Genomic DNA, 8,889 nt, shown 5'->3' with positions numbered 1-8,889 from the left:
GACGTGTCGTCTTCAGCGATGAGAGTCGCTTCTGGCTTGGTGCCAATGATGGTCGTATGCGTGTTTGGCGCCGTGCAGGTGAGCGCCACAATCAAGACTGCATACGACCGAGGCACACAGGGCCAACACCCGGCATCATGGTGTAGGGAGCGATCTCCTACACTGGCCGTACACCTCTGGTGATCGTCGAGGGGACACTGAATAGTGCACGGTACATCCAAACCGTCATCGAACCCATCGTTCTACCATTCCTAGACCGGCAAGGGAACTTGCTGTTCCAACAGGACAATGTACGTCCACTTGTATCCCGTGCCACTCAACGTGCTCTAGAAGGTGTAAGTCAACTACCCTAGCCAGCAAGATCTCCGGATCTGTCCCCCATTGAGCATGTTTGGGACTGGATGAAGCGTCGTCTCACGCGGTCTGCACGTCCAGCACGAACGCTAGTCCAACTGAGGCGCCAGGTGGAAATGACGTGGCAAGCCGTTCCACAGGACTACATCCAGCATCTCTACGATCGTCTCCATGGGAGAATAGCAGCCTGCATTGCTGCGAAAGGTGGATATACACTGTACTAGTGCCGACATTGTGCATGCTCTGTTGCCTGTGTCTATGTGCCTGTGGTTCTGTCAGTGTGATCATGTGATGTATCTGACCCCAGGAATGTGTCAATAAAGTTTCCCCTTCCTGGCACAATGAATTCGCGGTGTTCTTATTTCAATTTCCTGGAGTGTAGATAGCGATATAAAGAAATAAAAGACCGAAGTGTTAGGTAAATACGAAGCATGAGCGCATATCAACTGGCCACCTTGCTGCACGCTGGACAGAAAGTATTTTTTCCTGCTGTAGTATAGTGTGCAAAAACTTGGAGCCACTGTATTACATGATGAAATACGCACCTTTTTAAGCCGAAATAGGCAAAAATAGGCACTGACGCCGAAATAGGCTTTTTTAGGTCCTGTAGAATTAACGCTATTAAGTGTAAATAGTCATGAAACGGATAAGTACAAATTTTTATGCAGATAGGAACTCAGGAACAAAATAGTTTCTTACCTAAAATCCGCGGTCTAGTGATGAGAATGTATATTAATTCACTTGATGGCTCCCGGCCACAGAAATCTGTTTTGATTTCATATGACATGGGAGCTGTAAACGGCGAGACCAGCAATATTACAAAGACACGAAACATATACACGGGTTACGTCCCTCTATAACTGAGTTTGCTCTGGGCATGTGCGAAACTGGCAGCTTGGGCGCGCCGGAAAAGTTTTTCCGGGTAGCATCTGGCTACTAGCTGCTGCCGCTCATACGGCAGCCGCGTTTCAAGTAACCAGAAGCGGGAGGAAGGCACTGCTCAAACGCGAATTCGTCTGTGCGCATGCGCACAAGCCCGCTGACATTACTCGAGGAGTGGGGGTCGGATGACGTCAGAACTGCGGCCCCTCCCAGCTGTTGCGGAACAGTCGCTTGCGAGAGGTGGGTAACGGTGGGAGAGGCAGAGCAGGAAACGGCGTGTTCCATCTCTACAGCAACGCAGGCGTACGGTCCGTGCATTTTTTACAGCAGGTATGAGCAGCTCTTACTGAACACTAGGGCAGCGTTTCAGTGCGACTTGAACAGTTTACGTCACAGCTCGTGAAATGTCTGTTCGATCTGTTGCTCGGCCTGCCATCTATTGACCGTTGTCGGTACTGTAATAATGCCCCGTCGTAATGCTTTTAATGCGCCACCGATTTTAATAAGAAAGATAACCGTAACAAATGGACTGAAATAACCTTTGTGGTGTTGGTCATGTGTATTAACGGCAACAAGAAAAGTAAATTAAAAATTGCGATCGTTCTTAATGTTGCTATTCTATATTCACGAAGATGCAAAGCTGGTACTTTTTGCCGATGACAACAAGTATAGCTATCACACCCAACTGACAAAAATTAATGGTGAAATTGTATACAACGTTTTTTAGAAAATCATGAAGTGGTTCTCAGCAAATGGGCTCTCATTAAACTTTGACAAAACACAGTACAGTAGAACCCCTCTAATCCGTCACCTACGGGTCCGGGACCATGGTCGGAACGAGAAAAAGGTCGGATTATCCGAAAAATCCAATATTTATTGCAAAAAATATAAAAATACCTTTAGTACAAAAATTAAAGTATTTAAGAACTAAAAGATGCCTACAGTAATAGAAAAAGATGCTTTTTACGCAGTGTTAAACAGTATATTACCTAAAAAAAAAGTCTACACACACTATAATATGTATTTGTTTTAAAAGGAAAAAACGACAAATTATAGTACTGTACTGTACATAATAACGTATAAACGATATATACAGTAAAGTAAAAAATGTTGATAGCACTGTATATAAAAAAGAAATTTTTTACAAAGAAATAAACTACTGTTTGTATAAACTAAGAAATGATTATACATTTTTTTACAGTAAAAACGAAAACAAATTACTTGGGAAAAAAGTCAGGGATATATTTTTGACAAGTTTTCCAAGGATAAATCCAGCCTTCACTGGCAGCAAATTTACTTTCGGCTTCCAGTTTTTTGTGCATAACTATTGCTTTTTCTTTGAGAATTGGTCAAGATGTTGGAGTTCCTTTCCTTCTTTCTTGACAAAACCACATCCACAATGGGTTATCAAGCAGTTCAACTTTAGGCTGTTTTTTTTTTAATGTTTTGCGATTCTGCAGAGTGTTATCTCCATCAACCTTAACTGTATAGGAGTCAATGTCTTTCCGATTCTTCCTCCAATCCTTAACTGTCGTAACGCCTACATTCAGTTTCTTCGCAATTTTTTTTGGAGCGAATCTCCTTCGTCCAGTCTTCGTAGCACTGCTGATTTTGCGATTCTTCAGAGAGTTATCACCATCAATCTTAACTGTATAGGAGTCAATGTCTTTCCGATTCTTCCTCCAATCCTTAACTGTCGTAACGCCTACATTCAGTTTCTTCGCAATTTTTTTTGGAGCGAATCTCCTTCGTCCAGTCTTCGTAGCACTGCTGATTTTTCATTTAGTGAAATTTGAGTTACGTGTTTACGTTCGAATCCAGTTTTTTTAATCCCAACAAAGGATAAAACTGCACAGTAACGTGCAGTATAACAATACGCACAGCGATAGACACCGCAACAATGACAGGCGTCCCATCAGTGACGAGTCGGCACAGCCTCGAGAGCCTCAGCGTGGTCGGACTGACCGGGGTGACGGACCATCCAAGGTCGGGTTAGAGGGGTTCTACTGTATACACAGTTCCACACAGTAAATGGAATGACCCCATTAATAAATATAAGACTTCGATCGGAAATCGGTAGCTAAGGTAGAACATTCAAAATTTCTAAGTGTATGCATTGATGAGCGGTTGAACTGGAAGAAACCCACTGAAGATCTGTTGAAACATTTTTGACTTCAGCTTGTTATGCTATTAGGGCCATTACAAATTTCAGCGATATACATATCTGTAAATATACATAGCTGTAAATTAGCGTACCACGCCTATTTCCATTCTCTGCTTTCGTGTCGCATCATATTTTGGGGTAACTCATCATTGAGGAAAAGAGTGTTCATTGCACAAAAGCGTGTAATCAGCATTATTGCTGGAGCTCATCCGAGATATTCCTGCAGACACTTATTTAAAGAGCTAGGGATCTTCACTGTAGCCTCAATATATATACTTATGAAATTTGTTTTTAACAATCCGAACGAATTCGAACGTAATAGCAATGTACATGCCTACAACACTAGGAGAAGGGATGACCTTCACTAGTCAAGGTTAAATCTAACTTTGCCTCAGAAGGGGTAAAATTATGCTGCCACAAAAGTCTTTGACACTTACCTAATAGCGTCAAATGTCTGACAGCCGTATAGCATTTAAAAGGAAATTAAAAGAATTTCTTAATGACAACTCCTTCTATTCATTAGATGACTTTTTGGATATAGTAAGTCGGTAATTTCCCCAACCCCCACCAAATAAATCAATAAAAATATTAAGTGTCATGTGATATTTTGTGTAATGTAACATCTTGTATAGACACCTTTTGTTAACCTGACACTTTACACATCATTACCAAGTGTCGTATTCGTGATCCGTGGAACAAGTACTAATCTAATCTAATGTGATTCAGATACTTGTGTACGTAACAGCGTGGTTAGATTCCGTATTCTAACTATGAACTCCTATGGTACTGTGTGGTAATTTGTGTTACGATTCTCAACATTACGCTATCAATATTTTCACACTTGTTCCATTAATTTAAAGTGAAGTCAAGGGAAGAACATAGGTAAAACATACTAAATACTGATTTTTGTCTGTGGGTAAGCGCATCTTTCGTATATCATGTAACAACTGAGGAAGAATCGTTGGAAGTATCAACAATATCATCTCAGATAACTTTTTGTCGGTTGGGTTACTGAAACATTACATTAGGCCCTCTCAAATAACTGCCTAAACAGGCGAGAACGTATTTCTGGGTTGCATTGACACAGTTCACTTCTCACTTGCGACTTATGACAGTGTAACATCTACGGTAATAAATTGCGTAAGTCGCAGAAATTGCGTAACTTGCAGGAGTAGCAAGAATCGCAGAAATAGCGGAGGGATAAAAGTTCTGAATTCGTTACCTGCGATTGTTAACTGCGACAAATTGCAATTAAGAAACGCAGTTATCGAAAAACAGCATTCACTGAAATCGGAAAATCTTACTTTAGTCCATCCTACTCTGGTGGTACTAGCTTCCAGATGGAGTCTTTTTGTAATTCATTCTCGCGATAAAAGTAACACCCGTTTACCTGGGGGCTCCCAAATCTGGATTTTGTAAACAGATTTCCCAATACCGCTTCCAGTTGGTCACGTAACTCCAGAATCTACTCTGGAAATCGGCTTCTGGTTGCCTGTTTTCCAATTCCGCAATCGATTTTCGCTTACAGCAAACGCAACCGGGTTTGAAACGCTCTTGGGCTGTCAGGTATCATCTGGTTGTTAAAAATTTTCGTCTCATACGGAGGGCGTGGCTTTTTTCACAGTGAAGGATAAGTTGAAATATTAGACTGCAGCTGTTTACACCTCGTCTAATTGCTGTTGTGTTGACGAAATCATAAACTGCAACAACTGTTTTCCAGACGCCATGTTTAATTGGGCTAGCAAATCCGCTCCAGACTGTAAACACAACAGCGAGAAACAGTTTCCGAAATCAGCTTTTCGTCTTTGGGAAGATGTCGCATCTACATGTAGTGAGTCACTTTATTACGATTCATACCGTTTGTTCAGCATTAAATTCTTGTCTTCAGACCTGCCCGGAGGCTGAGCTGTTCTAGGCGCTTCAGTCCGGAATCGCGCGACTGCTAACGATCGCAGGTTCGAATCCTGCCTCGGGCATGGATGTGTGTGATGTCCTTAGGTTAGTTAGGTTTACACTACATCTACAAATATTCTCCGCTAGCCACCAAGCGGTGTGTGGCGGAGGGCACAATTCGCGTCAAAGTTTTATTACCAGCGATGAAAAAACGACTGTGTGAACGCCTCAGTGCGAGCTGTAATTTCCCTTATCTTTGAATGGTGATCATTGCGCGATTTGAAAGTTGGTGGTAATAATATATGCTCTCCATCCTCGGCGAAGATCGGATTTCGGAATTTAGTGAGCAGTCCCTTCTGTTTAGCGCGCCGTCTATCTGCAAATGTGTCCCACTTCAAACTTTCTATGAGATTTGTAACGCTCTCGCGATGGCTAAATGTATGTCACGAATCTTGCCGCTCTTCTTTGGACCTTCTCAATCTCTTGAATCAGACCCAACTGGTAAGAGTCCCATACAGACGAACAATACTCTAAGACTGGACGAACTAACGTATTGTAAGCTATTCCCCATGTTGAAGGACTGCACCGCTCCAGGATTCTACCAATAAACCGCAATCTAGAGTTCACCGTACTCGTTACGTGTGTAATCTGGTCATTCCATTTGAGATCATTTCGAATAGTCACAGCCAGGTACTTGACGGATGTTACCGCTCCCAAAGACTGGCCATTTATTTTGTACTTATACATTAATGAGGATTTTCGTCTTGTTATACACAGTAGGTTACACTTAATAATATTTAGAGATAACTGCCAGTCATTACACAACGCATTTATTTTCTGCAAATCCTCATTGATTTGTTCACAACTTTCGTGTGATAATACTTTCCTGTAGACTACAGCATCGTCGGCAAACAGTCTAATGCCGCAGTAAGTACCATCAACCAGATCGTTTATGTAAATCGTAAAGAGCAGAGGACCTATTACGCTGCTCTGGAGCACCACCTGAAGCTACTCTTGTTTCTGTTGAAGTTATCCCGTTCAGGACGATATACTGCTCCCTGTCTGTTAGAATACTTTCTATCCAACCGCATACGTCATCGGATAGACCGTAAGCGCGCACTTTTTGTAGCAAGCGGCAATGCGGAACTGAGTCGAACGCCCTTCGAAAGTCGAGAAATACGTCATCAACCTGGGAGCCGGTATCTAGAGCCTGTTGTATATCACGCACAAAGAGGGCCAGCTGTTTCCTAAAACAGTGCTGGTTTCTGCAGATGAGCTTCTCAGAGTCTACAAAAGTCACTGTGTCTGAACACAAATTATGTTCCATGATTCTACAACAAATCGACGTCAGTGAAATTGGCCGGTAATTATGTGCATCTGATTTCCTACCCTTTTTGTAGATTTCTATAACCTGGGCCTTCCTCCAGTCCGGTGGAACTTTTCGCCGTTCCAATGATTTCTGATAGATGATGGATAAAATGGTGATATATTTGTAGCATAGTCAACATAAAATCTTACGGGGATACCGTCTGGGCCAGAAGCCTTTGTGGCGTCTAAGGATCTTAACTGTTTTACAATCCCAGATAAACTAAACACTATGTCAGCCATCCTTTCGTTTGTTCGATAATTGAAAGGAGGTATGGTGTTGCAGTCCTCTATCGTACACGAGTTTTTGAAGGCTAGGGTTATAATTTCGGCCGTCTGTTTATCAACGTGACATTACTCGTACTCTCAGCAAGAGAGGGTATTGAATAATTGTGGCGTTCATAGATTGTACCTACGACCAAAATTTTTGGGGGTTATTTTTAGAATTTGCAGATAAAATATTGCTTTCAAATTCGTTAAGAGTCCTTCTGACAACTGTTTTCATTTCGCATAATTTCTGTTTGTCAGCTGGGCAGACACTATGTTTAAAACGACTGTGTTTAATACTCTGTGTTCTCACCAACTTATTGTCTTGATTTTCATCTGAATGTTGCCGTCTTGTCAAACTGATTACAATTTAGTAGAGTTTTTAAGTTATTCTGATATGTGAACAGGTACTGAATTGCTCATTTGCAACCTACTTGGTAAATCATTACCGCATCTCACAAACAAGTAAAATGTTGTACTAGATTCAGGCAGATAATGTATTTTGGGGAAAATGTTCTTTTACTTAAAAATCAGCCTAAATGTTTAGATACCCAGGCTTTACAGCACAGTATGAGAATTCGTATTGTAAATATGTTCAAACAAAATAGGAGTTTGTGTAGTGGTAGGATTTAATGCTCTTTCCTCCAGTCGTTCACGAAGTTGTCAGATTTTAACCCTTTATTTGGCAATGTTGCTCTCAAGCAACAGCAAATTTACGTTGGCCTTATGGGACAACAAACACTCCCCAGTGCTTTTTACTGGCATTGTTGCCTCCAGGCAACGTTCCTTTACACACTGCTAATGCCAGTTGTTGTAATAGTTCAAGGTTTTCCACACGAGATGGCAGTTTGTGCAGAGGTGTTACAGAGATCTCCTCGTGTGAGCAACAGGGGTGTCTTATTTTGGTCCTGAAAGAGTGGATTTCAATAAATTGGCAGTAATCTTAGCAGTGTTTCTTCAAGAAATACCCAGAGGTGAGCTTAGAGCAGAAATATTTCAAACAAACATTGATTTGAATTACGTAAATAGTATAAAACTTTTATGTTGCCTGTGAGCAACATTGCCCATAGCTGGAACATGTGCCATTAGAATATTACATATGCTTACGGCGGATATTCAAAACAATAAAATCGTGACACTTGCAAGCTCATTTTGTGGTGTCCAACCACTCTCAACAGTAAAATGATGGGACAGCAATGAAAAAAGAAGAATTGATGTGCCCTGTCCCAGTATTGTACGGCAGTACAACAAGCATATGGGAGGAGTTGATCTTGCTGGTATGCTGATAGAACTCTACAGAGTACCAATGAAAACTAGGTGTTGGTACATGATATTGTTTGGATTTATGCTGGATCTGAGTGTTGTAAATGCCTGGCTGGTATTTCAAAGAGAATCTCTGGACAAGAAGGCCTCACTGAAGTCATTCAGGGCAGATATTGCCAGTGGTTTGATGTTTTCAGGGAACAGGAAAGTAGGAAGGCCCTCAATAGACATAACACCACCACAAAAGAAGAGGAGGAAACCAACAGCTCCAACTGCTACACAAGATGTCTGCTTTGATAATATGGAGCACTGGCCTGCATACGGTCCCAAAGGTCATTGTAGTTATTGTCCATCTGGATTTTCTACAGTCATATGTTCAACATGCAATCTAGTATTGTGCTTCGTTCCAAAGAGGAACTGTTTCCAAAAATTCCATTGCAAGAAGAATTAGAAGGGAAAATGAAACAGTTCTATTACAGAGCAGGAATGCATAAATGTGTTTATAAATTAAATTATTCACATACAGGAAACCTTTTGCTTGAGGTTATTGGCAAACACTTTTTTTCTATAGTATTTATAAATGTGGTCTACTGCTGGCAATGTTGCTTGTAAGCAACATTTCATAATTTTTATGAAAAATTTCTAAAACTGACTGAATTCTATTTCTTTAAGCATAATAAATAAATACACTCCTGGAAACA

At 41.2% G+C, this 8,889-nt stretch overlaps 1 protein-coding gene across 1 annotated transcript in view; it reads left to right on the top strand.

Annotated features, from left to right (window-relative positions):
- The first annotated feature begins 1,461 nt into the window (after nucleotides 1-1,461).
- LOC126295166 (ankyrin-3-like) overlaps nucleotides 1,462-8,889 on the top strand; it is a 49,051-nt gene continuing 41,623 nt past the window's right edge. The window contains exon 1 of the mRNA XM_049987462.1: nucleotides 1,462-1,566. The gene's annotated coding sequence lies outside the window, so the exon portion shown is untranslated. The remainder of the gene's footprint in view (nucleotides 1,567-8,889) is intronic.

The sequence above is a fragment of the Schistocerca gregaria genome, chromosome 11, assembly GCF_023897955.1.
Source record: "Schistocerca gregaria isolate iqSchGreg1 chromosome 11, iqSchGreg1.2, whole genome shotgun sequence".
Lineage (NCBI taxonomy): Eukaryota > Metazoa > Arthropoda > Insecta > Orthoptera > Acrididae > Schistocerca > Schistocerca gregaria.
This window is presented reverse-complemented; position numbering and strand designations above follow the sequence as displayed.